The sequence below is a fragment of the Haliotis cracherodii genome, unplaced genomic scaffold (assembly GCF_022045235.1).
Source record: "Haliotis cracherodii isolate W230 unplaced genomic scaffold, xgHalCrac1.p SCAF_7, whole genome shotgun sequence".
In the NCBI taxonomy this organism is placed as follows: domain Eukaryota; kingdom Metazoa; phylum Mollusca; class Gastropoda; order Lepetellida; family Haliotidae; genus Haliotis; species Haliotis cracherodii.
Window position 1 is genome coordinate 16,369,420 of NW_027266330.1, and position 12,005 is coordinate 16,381,424.

General features: G+C 41.6%; 2 pseudogenes; both read right to left on the bottom strand.

The window, feature by feature from the left end:
• Positions 1-212: 212 nt before the first annotated feature.
• LOC139448699 (uncharacterized) lies at positions 213-2,381 on the bottom strand (annotated as a pseudogene).
• A 1,414-nt stretch (positions 2,382-3,795) lies between these two features.
• Positions 3,796-8,993, bottom strand: LOC139448700 (uncharacterized; annotated as a pseudogene).
• Positions 8,994-12,005: the final 3,012 nt, after the last annotated feature.

Below are 12,005 nucleotides of genomic sequence, written 5' to 3' on the forward strand. Positions count from 1 at the left end.
CAGGTGACCTCAACAAAACATCCCTGAAAATCTCACCAGAAAATCCCTGCAGGGTTGGGCAGCAGTGTTGTTCTATCAATCGAGACAGTTCGCGTAACTCATGGTTAATATTAGTCATATATCTTAAATAAGAAAATCCCCAACCAGATTGTTTGGTCGCAACCGAGTTGGTTCACATACCTTAAATAGACAACAAAGCTCCCATGAGAATCCTAGAATCTAGACCAGATCGGTGGACTAAGATCCTGTCCTAACCAAGTCAGATTAGGACAATGCTTCCATGAGAATCCTAGAATCTTGAATGGATTGGTGGACTCAGTTCCAGTCCTGACCAAGTCAGATAAAGGATTCCCATTCATACATGGGTGAATAATCATAGTCTGTAGCCTGGCATTGACGTAGGCACGCTCCAGGATGTTGGCTGTGGTACTTTGTCGGGGCAGCGGCCACCATAGCTGTAACTTCACCCAGTAGTCTTGGGCTGTTGACACCATGGCAACCTGGGCGAGGCCACATATATGGGTCGTTAGGCGTTCAGGAACAGCAGCACTGACAGTTGTTGGCTGTCAAAGCTGGCCACCATTTCGGTTTATCCAAACCACGTCTCAGGGAGGTGCTGGGTCCATAGTGCAACTTCTTTGAATGATCCAGAAAGGCAATGGAAATGAAATCTCTGGTTTGATGGTACTCCAGCAGCTTTTGCAATTCGGAGGCATTCTTGTATGAAGCTTGTTTATATATGTCTGCTGAAGTACCCCTGAGGTGAAGGATAATGGGCTTCATTGATGAAGCCAGCTTGAAGAGCTGCCCTAATACTTGGCCTTGCTGTTCCCAATTCCCCACTGTTAAGTCCAGGCCAATTTCCCCCGAAGGCGATCTCATCTTTGGATGATAGCAAATGTCGCAGCTTGTCGAGTTGGGTTGGGGTTCATGCCCTTCACATTCTTTGGGTGGAATCCTACGGCTATCTTCCAACAGGAATGAAAGGTTGGTTCTTGGAGCCAGGTTGGGGGATTGCAAAAGATCTGTAGTGCCCTTTGAAGGTTGCACATCCTATCAGAATGGAAGTGGGTATCAAAACCTCTGTGAAGTCTCTCTGGTTTGGGCGGCTCTGTGGATGGAGTTGGTGGAGTCGAAGTTCCAGGAAGCTCTGATGTTTGAGTGGCTTGCACAGATGGGGATGAACCTGACAGTGGCAGAGGGTTCCCGAAGTTCAAAACATGATTTCGGACTCCATCCAAGGTGACGTCCGGAAAGGCGACCAGGATCCTCCAATGGAGACAGGCAGGGCTATCCAGACAGGTTGACGAATCCAGGGGTAGCGGCCATTCTTTGATCCGACACAGCTCTTTAATGTGCCAAAAGCAGCTTCTTCTTAGGGTTATGTCTTTGGGAACAAGGCTACTCCTTAGGACGAACTAATGTAACTCTTTCCAGGTAGTTCTGCCAGGCTAGGTCTTCCATGGCCGATATCATGTGGGCTGCCGCTTCTTCCGACGCTGGTACAGAGTCACACAGACACGCTGGAAGGTGAGCTCCGTAAGCATGGAGGCGTAGTGTCCTTGTTCATTTTCTGCACGTCCGTATTAAACAACTCGATCCCAATCCTTGAGGATGATTGCTCTGGAAACGAGCTGCTAGTTTCGGGCAGCCTTGTTAATGACAGACCCTCAGTCCTTTGTTGTCAGTCATGACCTGTCGTGAGGGAGAAGTCATTATGGAAGCCTGGTGTCGTGACTCTGAGGCTTGCTTCCTTGGCATAAGACGTCGATCCCGTCTTCGGGAGACATGTCGCTCCTGCCTTGGAACCTGTCTCCTGGGTGAAAGATGTCGCTACCGTCTTGGGAATTGTCTTCTGGGTGAAGAACGTCGTTCCCGACTTGGAGAGACTCGTCTTACGGGTGAGGAGTGATGCATGTGCCTTGAGGTGTTATAATAGACATCTGTCGCTGGGGTGATCGTCGGTTCTGGGTCTCGACAGGCATACTTGAAGACGGGCGTTGCTGGACATTTTGCTCCCAGGCGACAGGAAGATAGACGACAGAGGCCACCTGCCGTCGATGCGGGCTCTAACAGGATTGCTTCCTTGAAGGCTTGATGGTTTCATCAGTGCTTCTTTTCCTGGAGTGGGAGGCCTGGAGCTGTTATCTACTATCAGATATCTGGGATAGGTGATGCCCTGAGACATGTTCCGGGGATAACATGTGGCTGATCTGAGATCTGAGAGGCAGGAAATGTCTCCCTGGAAATGGTAGAGCTCCTCAGCTGATCTGGGAACCAGAAGACGTTGACGATTTGTATCCAGACCAGTAAGACGTGGAAGCGTCTCTGCTTCTAGCTCCCTGGCGTTCACTGGAGTGTCCTCGTCGTTGGAATACCATATTTCTGAAACATTAAAGTTTTTCCTCTATGATACCCTGTCTTTTCCTGTGATGCAGTGAGGACAGATGTACTCATCTAGATTGTTTGCTATTTTCTTGGGTATTCCAATGCAGGCTCCGTGAAAACATTGGTCACATCGGTCACATGCAATCATTAATCGTCCATCATCAGGCTTATTACAGACACAATAATTCGTTTGATTCTTGAAGTGCCACTCCAAGTTGAGATCCTCTTGAGTATCAGCAGCACTCTTAGTCTTAGTCTTAGTCTTAGACAAGGCTTGAGGCAATCATGATGATGTACTGATGTTGTCTGGACTTAATACAGTGTATTGGAAATCCTAGTAGTGATTATCCCGGATGGAGACAACTTCTTGCACTTCCCCTGTATGGAGGCAGTGTCCAGTATATCTCAAGTGGTGTTCTTCGCATACGCTGTTTAACTGGTTTAGCGTTTCCGGTATCAATGGAATGTTCAACTGCAGTATAGTTCCCAAAATCCAAGTCAGCTTTTGTAAATACATCTTGATCATCTGTAAGTAGTTGTGCCGATTGATGCACTTTGTGACCTTGCAGTAACTCTGATGACCTTTCAAACAGACGTGTCACGTGAGCAGGTATTTTGGGTTGATTACCATGGCAAACACTAAGACTTGATGATGCTGTAGCACCACTTGATGATCCGAAGGATTGACAAGGCACACAATGGGAACACTTCCTTCAGTTTGGTAAGTCCTGGGCATCAGAAGATCATTTTTTGTCAGGCGTGGCTCTTTAATGAAATCTGAGAGTTGCTTTGATATTGGACATTCAAGTTGCTATACCAAGTTCGGCGGAATGATAGTTTTCTTAAATACCAAGATTCTGGATACTTGCGATACCTTTTGAGAATGGCATAGAGTCATTTCAATGGTATCTGATCCAATCTGTAGTAACTGTTCAGTCAGGTCCACATGTGCCCCGTGGGGAACTAAGAAGTCCAGTCCCAGAAGAACATCATCTTGGATTGGGCCCACTACTATAGGAATCGAATTGGTTTCAGACCCTAGTAGTAACTGGAGTGGTTGTGTTACAAATGAGGACATATGTCCCTGTTGGCAGGTCTCAACTTGATGTCCTGCTTCTTCTCAGGCTTCTGTGAGAGTTTATTGTAAAATATGTCCGAAGTAATAGTAACCCCACCCGCCGTATCCACCATTGCAGTGGTGGTCTTGTATTTGGACTGGTACCAGCAACATGGATCCACTTTTTAACTGCCTAACAGTGATTTCTGGATATGACAGACTGTCATCATTCTAGGTACCAAGAGCTGTAGGCTGAGAGTGGGCTGTCGGGAAAGATGGATGATGTCCAGTGGGTGGCGGAAGTACAGGTTGAAGTGATGGGGGATGGCCTTCTTCAGTTTGGATCGAGGTTAGGCCTCTGTGCTCGATCCGGAAGTGTTTAAAGCTTCCTTAGGATCTTGTCTGGCTTTGCTTTCTCTCCCCTACTTTTTTTTAGCACTGCACGTGACTTTCTTTTCTCCACATCAACCTTCATTGTAATTGTTTGGACAATACTTCCGGAAATGACCTGTTTTCACACATTTGAAGCACTCCCCAGATCTAGTTGATGATGATGAGGGGCTTCTAAATTGTCATCAGCTTTTTGATATCTTCTGACATCTCCTCAACCCGAGCTTCCAGGCGGGTCAATTGTTCCACCACACTCGACCTTACAGGTTGTGATGGAGTTATAATTCCTGTGAAGAGGTATAATTTGGCAAATTGGGCATTTGGGCAATCAAGTATTCTTCCTCCGAATCATTGGCCAAGTGCGATTGCCTCATATCACGTCAAATGGTCTACCATAGACTGCCTGGGTATTCTGGAAGTACTTTTGGACAGCACCCATAGCTGCTTCCAGTGTTCTGAGTCCAAGGTTGGAAACATAGTGGGCAGCTTCTTTGTTCGCGCATCCTTGGCAGAATCTCCGCACCACTTGTTGTTCCACAAAGTCCTCTGGTAGATCTGTAAAGGCAGCCATCGCTGCTTGTTGTACACACTCCGCCCATTCTTCCAATGACTCGTCTGAGCCCTCACAAAGATTTGGAAACTGCAGTTGGGTAGTCTCAGCTGGAGACCGTTTCCCAAACCACGTTTCAAGTTCCCTTACCATTCCTTGGAAGGAGATGAATTCATCTCTCTCTAGTAATAAGGCAAAAAAGTCGGCTGCAAGGCAGTAGCACAGCTTTTCTAGTTTCTCCTCCTCATTCCAGACCTGAGATCGAGTGAAGTGTTGAAATTTCATGTAGATGGAGGACTATCTTGCACTTCCATCATATGATAACATCCGGGTAGTGGAGCTGTTGGTTTTTCAACAACTGCTTTACATCTTCTCTGAATCAACTGTGGACGTACCTCATCTGAGTTGCTATCCGAAGAGTTATCTAATGTTCTCTCCAGGCGACATGTTGATGATAAGGAGTCCTCCTGATCCTTTCTGTCATCTCCTTACACATCCTTTGCCTATCTCTGTGGGCATGTGCCGGATCTTCTTTACAAAAACCCAGATTGATCCCATAGTGGCTGGAGTTCCCCGCAATTGGCTGGTATGCGGGTCCCAGGATGCGTAGCATCCACCCAGCATTGGTTAGGGCCTCTTACAGAATAATAATTCGAAGGGCCTTGTTCTTCATACATCGGGGACCAACGAGGACGGGAACATTGACGGCTACCAAAAGAATGGCCATACGTATCACCATATTCTGGGTAATCCCTTTGGGCATGATTAACCCTAGGGTACCCCTCGGCATATGTGGACAAAGAATGGTCTGTCTAATCTTTCTGACTTATGTCCTCTCTTGGTGCTTGAGGATGGAGGCCAAATGGAGTCACTCCCATTCTGCTTGAGTAGAAGTGTATCCTCCTCCTCTGAGTCTAAGTCTTCCCCGTTAGCACTATGACTTGGTGGAGAAAGTCCTTTATGCCTGGCCGGTAAGTTGGTCTACGCTTGTTCCAGATGTTTTGGGTTGGCGTTGATAGCATCCATATCAGGGCTAGGAACTGCTTGATGGAACATTTTAGCTTGTGACAACCCACACGAGGTACTTTCAGTAGCTGGAGTAAATTTTCCAAAGGCGGATTAAGGTGATTTATTTTATGATGGTACAGCTTGCCCAGAAGCAGGTTTCCCCACCAAGAGCCTGCAGTTGGAATACCAGTGGCGAAGGAGATGGTGCTTAGAGCCTGTTCATGGTTTCTGATAGAGGGGAGATTATGAAAATCCTCCTCATTAAGTGCGCCTAAGGTTTCTTGAAAACTATTTGAACATTATTGTTGGAGAACACCCACACAAGTATATATTTCTTGCTGGTGATCTTAATGCAATGACAAAGGACTTACCAGATGACAACATTGACTTTATTCAGAGAGATGTAATTGATTATCCCTCAGATATGCCAAGAAGAAACAGAGACTCAGAGACACATAATAATTTTGGCAAAAGACTTGGTGAATTGTGTAAGACTTTTTGTATCCACTCATTGAATGGTAGATTGTTTAACGATGCAAATGGTGAATTCACATGTTTCCCTCATAATGGATCAAGTGCTGTAGACTACATGATTGGCTCCGCTTCCCTCCTTCCATATTACTCTAACTTTGGGGTTGGTATACAGGATCACTCCAAGCATTTCCCCTTCTACTGCTCACTTTATGTTTAGGGTAACTCATCTGGTAAATATAGTAAAACCCTCAGCCCCAGGTAATACAAGGAGTAACTCAATCTGGAAAAGGAAGGTGGAAGCAGTTGGGAGAAATATGTGTGGAATGGAGGTGATACCTTCTTGCACAAGCTTGAGGGTATATAGCTTGAGCATTATGATTATATCTTATAGCTAGCTAACAATAATTGTGATACAGCAGTATCTTGTATAGTCAGTTATTATCAAGAACACACCAAAAAAGTATATGGTTTAAATTATAATTTCAGGAGAAATCAGCAGCCTTCCTGGTGGGATGATGAACTAGAATTAATTAAACATGACAAATACAAAGCTCTGAGAGCTCACAGAGATCATGGGGAAGACAGAAGAAGTCTTCAGAAAAAACAAATTTCACCAATTTTAGTTATTATACTTAACAAAATCTTTTAGAGTGGTAACTGTCCAGATGTGTAGGTAAAAAGGTATCATCGGTCCTCTGTTCCAGTCTTGTAATATGAATTATGCCAACAATTATAGAGGTATATCACTCATTGATACCATATACAAAGTGTTTACATCTATTCTTATTGCTAGACTAAAGAGGTGGTGTGATGATAACAATATCAATGATGAATCTCAAGCTTGATTTCGACCCAACCATTCCATATATTTTCATCACAGGCCATTATCCAAAAGTATGCATGTAAAAAGAAAGGAAGGTTTTATTGTTTATTTGTAGATTTCTCAAAAGCGTTTGATACGTTGATCACAATATACTGTAACAGAGTTTGTCTGATATTGGTGTCTGGAATTTATTTTTACCTATTATTACATCAATGTATGATAAACTGTGTGCCTGTGTTAGAACACCTGCTGGGTTATCCAAATACTTTTAGTGTAATATAGGTACCTATGATTGTTCCTATTGTCTATTATGGTGCAGAAGTATGTGACATGTCATATTATAAAATTATTGAACATGTACAGAACAAAATGTGTAAATGGTTTCTAAATACAGTAAACTACGGTTATAACGAACTCGAAGGGACTACTGAATTTAGTTCGTAGTAACTGTAGTTCGTTATAAGCAAATAAACAGCATTTATACAACAAATGGTCGGGACCAAAAAATAAGATTGTTATATTGGTCAGTTCATTATAAGCGTGTTTGTTATAACCGTAGTTTACTGTACAACAAACAATGCTACGGTTTAAGGAGAGTGCGGCAGAGCCCCTCTCCAACTTGTGTATACCACAAGAGCCATCAAGTATTGGTGCAGGCTACTGTGTTTGGACGAGCACAGACTGCCTCGCCAATGCTATTAAATGCTCAAATCACTGGATCATTATGGCTGCACGACATGGACTACTCACATTAAGAATATTTGTTTAAATTAGGATTTGGATGTGTATGGTTAACACAAGATGTTGGCAATGTGAAGATATTTATTCATCTTTTTAAACAAAGACTCTGATAACCTTCAACAATCATGGTGTAGTTCTATCAGTAGTATAGAATATGATACCTTATATAAGCATTTCAAATCCCTGTTAAATGTAGAAAAATATTTTACACTCCCATTACCAGTACATCTGAGAATATGTATGACTCGTTTCAGATGTTGCAGGTTTAAACTTGCAGTTGGTTTGGATAGATACACATATGTCTCATACGCTGAACGATTATGTAAATGTTGTATAGACAATGGTAGATCTTTTATTGAAGATGATGTACAATGGCTAAGAGAAACTTAAATCGAATCCTTCATTGGCATGTGTAGTTTATGCAATCAAACATTGTCTGTATTATGGGCCTATGGCCTTTCTAATGAATAATATGTCTCTTTGTCTGATTACAACCAATCCACCTCAGCCCTCCGGCGCTGATGACTAACTGGCACTATCAGACATAAATTGTACACCCATTGTTTGGGAGTCGATTGCAACCCATCCACGTCAACACTGGCAACAACTATCAGTTGACTCAGCTAATTATACGGAACGGGATATGAGCCTCCCAGACAATGAACACAGATTATTCAGCTCAAACTTTACAGTCAGTCACATATTGAAGAGTCACCTGGTAACTCAATTGAGAAGGTAAATGTGCTTGAAGTTCCAACCAAATTTACATCGTTTTACGTGACCGATGACTTTGGGACAACATATTTAGCTATGGAGACATTCCTGATAAATTGTCATTGTTCTCGAATTAATTAACCTGAAAATAAAGTACGGATTCGATACCAAACTGCTACATTAACAATTCGGATAATTTATAGGTTGAGACCAATGAGAAGCAGAACCGTATGCAAACGGTTAAGGAAGTACGTGATGCCCGACGTGATGCCCAATTTTGCCTCCATGTCACCGTCAGGCATGCATAGCTTGGTGTGGACAGCTTCTGCGATTCAGAAGACAAGGCTGGGACTGTATACTGTTCACAGATGAGTCAAGGTTTCATCGTGCAAAGATCCACAGGAGTTCAGAAGTACGTTTTAGCGACGCTTGCGTTACTTAACGTTGTGAGTTTAGAGACTCAAGTGTAATGGTATTGGGTGGCATCACAACTCAAGGGAGAACACAAATAGTCTTTGTTAATGGGAAGTGATTGGCGGACGCCACTGGGGCGACATCGCTCGAGATCATGCTCTACCCTTAGTGCAACTCTGGGGATGTAAAGTCACCTTGCAGCAGGAAAATGCATGCCCACATGTTGCAAGTGTTGTAGACCTCTCCCCCATAGATAATCTGCGATGAGATAGAACGACACCAACGACAGGACCAGAACCAGTCGGTGGCACTAGCTCAGTTGCACTAATCTTTGGTTGACATGGGTAACAACGTCGACCAGGCTGTTTTCAAACAATATGGTTCAGACACGGGTCTGCCACTTGTAATCATAATTTCTCAGCTCCTTACTTCATGTTGGGGCCAAAGTGCTTTTGCAACAAGTTATCGCACATTTTGGTTTTACATCCATGGCAATATCCGTCATGATATTAGTTGATACGTTTTTTCTTTAACATGTTCTGGTTATATATCCTGGGATGTGGGACGTCATCATCACTTGAAATTGCAGTAGGTTAACCATAACTGGGGAATTGTTCGTGCTCGGTTTTGGGTCAATCTCTCTTCAAACTGTGCATGATATCACAGAGGTTTTTGTCCTTCTATAGCTCAAGAACCTTATCATAAGCTACAACTTTCTTTTTAAAATGCTTCTTTAAAATTGTCCTTACAGCTAGCATAGACATTAAACTGGTTTGAATTAAAGGCATTTATCGCAACAATTATTGTCAATATTTAAAGATCACAATCTCAGGCATCGGCTTCACCGTCCACTTGCACAAGAGGATTGTATGCCAAGATCAATTGTTAGCTACAATGAAAATTTACTACTGATACAGACACATATATAAGACTTTGACGTTTCATTTTGTTAAACTGTTCAATTCAAATCAACATTTCGAAAACACAAAGACCGCATCACAGATTTCAGGTTAGAAACGTCAATAGCCAAAGCTATTTTTGCCATCCGAGTATTCTATATTTGCGTAAACACTCATGAGTGGGTGTATCACCAGCAACTGTGTACAACATGTATCGGTAAATAGAAGTGACAAAACCCTTTCCCTTTCCATTACAATAACAAATGTCTGCTAAAATCCATATCTATATCATAACGTGTTCCGAAAAAGTGGGCATATCCTGCACCCATGACTTTGAAATCTTCGTAGAAAGCGCATGTTCGATTGCTTCTCAAATGCTGTGTAATTTAGACTCCAAAGACTCGAGTTCCTGGAAAATTGATAGATGTGACTGGATTGATTACTACTGGGAAATTGACATCTTCCCCCTTGTCAATGAGCCTTGAGGAGATCTTTTGGCACTCTGAATCTTTATGCATAGATCTAAATATGAAACTGACTAGGCGGTCTTAGTGATCTGTCTAATTTCAAGTTTAGGTCGTTAAATCAGTGGTTATTTGGACGATATCAGAACATCGTGAAACCTGTAGCTTAAGTTAAACTTCTTGGCCAAGTTATATTGCTTTGACTGTGCCAATCCGACCGAAAAAATAACACATTGGTTAAATGTATTGGCGGTCAGAATTTGACTACACATCCCTGTCGTCTTCCTAGGTTGTTTGCACGCTTACAATTCACCGGCAACATGTTGTTATGTTGATTATCATGTTACACCTAGTCCTAAATCAACAGTAATAACACCACTGACGCAACGATATCTACCAAATTCTATGTGCAAGTACATATTCATGTAGATTTGTAAAAGGCAAGGAACACAATGCAAGGTTATCAAAATTCAAATATTCATGTCACAAAGAGTAATAACAGACAAAGTTATTATGGCTGGAATAGTTTACAAACAGGTGTTTATTTATAACATAAGATTCACAGCGCAGCTTCATATGTAGAGTTTTGCCTCATGTTTTCTTGCCACGCCTTGGCGGTGCGGTAGTTCAACAAAAAAACAACATTTTGTGCTATAAAACAATTAAATATATCCGCAGAAATAGGCAATTATTCGCAACGTCCCAGGGGATCATTCGCTTTATTACTGCAGAAAAAGATAACAAATGTTTTTGTTATAATGTACTAGGAAATCAACTGATATCGGCTAATTACAAATGGGTACACAGTGAATTTGAAAGGTAAAGGGCTTATTGGAAAGTTTTTTTACCTCACTACACATTCTTCTCTGAACTACTTCCTTCTTTTAGTTTATCCATGTTTGCATACAATGATTCCATGTAATTTTAATGTAATGCAAAGAACTATACAATGAAGAACTTTTACCAAAATATTAATGAGCACTTTGATTTAACATGCTCTGTTCCATCTCTGAATCTCAGAAAATGTTGTGTTCAAAAGAACAGGTATATCCTGATTGGGGCCAAATATATAGCACCTGTAGACATTTTGGTAATCCCTATTGGCAAAATATCATTGAAGCAAACAAACATTAACCAATATAACTATTCAAATAACTCAACATTCGCCTTCGAAATAACAATGTTAATAATTGAATAGGGGTAAAAAAATGATATTTGTATTGTATATATATATCAGAATGAATTATGTGAATTATAACAATTCAGTGTGCCAAAATGTAAACAGGGAAATTGTGGAACTTATGAATATATAGTTGAAAATTCAAGGCCACAAGTTAGACAACTTGTTTTGGAAATCGCAAAAAATATTCCTTGTGATATAGTACAAGGAACAGGAAATGCATTACAATCTCGTCGCGTCAAAATGATCAGGAAGAACATTTGCCCATCAGACAGAAATAGCCATGAAAATTTTCCTTTAGTTTATATACTTGGATATATTGCCAGTGTTTCAAGCTTTGATAGCATGATCACATAAAGAGTGACATTTGGATCTGATGTGTGTGGATCTGAGAGTGTGCATTGTATTGAGTTCATTTACAATTCTAGAAAATAGCTAGATGTTAACTCTAGACAAATAGCTCTGCTATATAGGTAACCGCCAAATTGACAAACGAAATCACTCTTTAACTATCAAGGCTTCGGCTCAGATGAGATAAATCACGTGTTGGAGTGGAAAACTCAGATATTACAGCTTACTTGAGTCCCAATTACAGCCAGAATGGTACCAAACATATACCACAGACAGAAATTTGAGAGTGGATCTCACACGTTTCAGAAACCGGAAGATGGATGCAAATTGAGAAATTAGGGCGTTATTTTTGTAAACATTGCTTTCTCCAACATTATATCAGAAATGTATAAGATTGAGTTGAAGAGAGTTAACTATTTGCTTGAAGAAAATGAAGCTCTCACAAATCACCCGTCTTTTCACTATTTGTGAGCATTGTATGCATGCAAAGTGTTTTGTTCATGTATATCTGTTCGTGTAAACCTTCTCAGTCTCTACTGAATATTTGTTGTA